The sequence below is a fragment of the Tigriopus californicus genome, chromosome 2 (assembly GCF_007210705.1).
Source record: "Tigriopus californicus strain San Diego chromosome 2, Tcal_SD_v2.1, whole genome shotgun sequence".
Classification (NCBI taxonomy): domain Eukaryota; kingdom Metazoa; phylum Arthropoda; class Copepoda; order Harpacticoida; family Harpacticidae; genus Tigriopus; species Tigriopus californicus.
In genome coordinates, this window is record NC_081441.1 from 14,231,865 (window position 1) to 14,232,417 (window position 553).

At 52.6% G+C, this 553-nt stretch overlaps 1 protein-coding gene across 1 annotated transcript in view; it reads right to left on the bottom strand.

Moving 5' to 3' along the window:
• The window catches only part of LOC131893358 (metalloendopeptidase OMA1, mitochondrial-like), a 14,134-nt gene that overhangs the window by 1,153 nt on the left and 12,428 nt on the right, over window positions 1–553 (bottom strand). The gene's annotated exons all lie outside the window — the stretch shown is intronic.

The window sequence follows — 553 nt, forward strand, 5'->3', positions numbered from 1 at the left end:
CCCAGAGAAGTTCAGATTCCAGCCCAAGTTATTCGGAATTTTTCCGAATCCAATGCTACCTTGGCGCCCTCTTCCTTCGACTTCTTCCACCCGCCATCTACCAGCTTCATCCACTTTGGTCAGCACGACCATGGCCATTCTCCGACTTTTCATCAACCCAAAAACCAACTTCCCTCCAAACGAGTGCCTCACAACACCTCCCAATTATTCATACATGCATCAACACACTCTTCATCAAAGTCTTGAGGGCTGCCAAGATTTGGCCGCTGCGCCAACGTTTTTTCCGTTTTTTCTCAATCGGATTTTGCGTCACCCTGGGCTGATTTCTGAGCTCCGTTCTGTTGTTCGCGGGAAACACATCAACAACAAGACCACAGGCCACACAAAGGAGGACCACCAAGGACGGCCCTTCCCTGAGCCTTGCCTGAGCCTTCTTCTTCTTCCTCCTCCTCCTCCTCTCTGACCCTTTGACCATGGTTCGCACTCACCAGAATTCCCCGCGAAAGGGCGGGGCCAACAAGCGCGCCGTTGAAGCCGCAGCCCGCAAACAGAT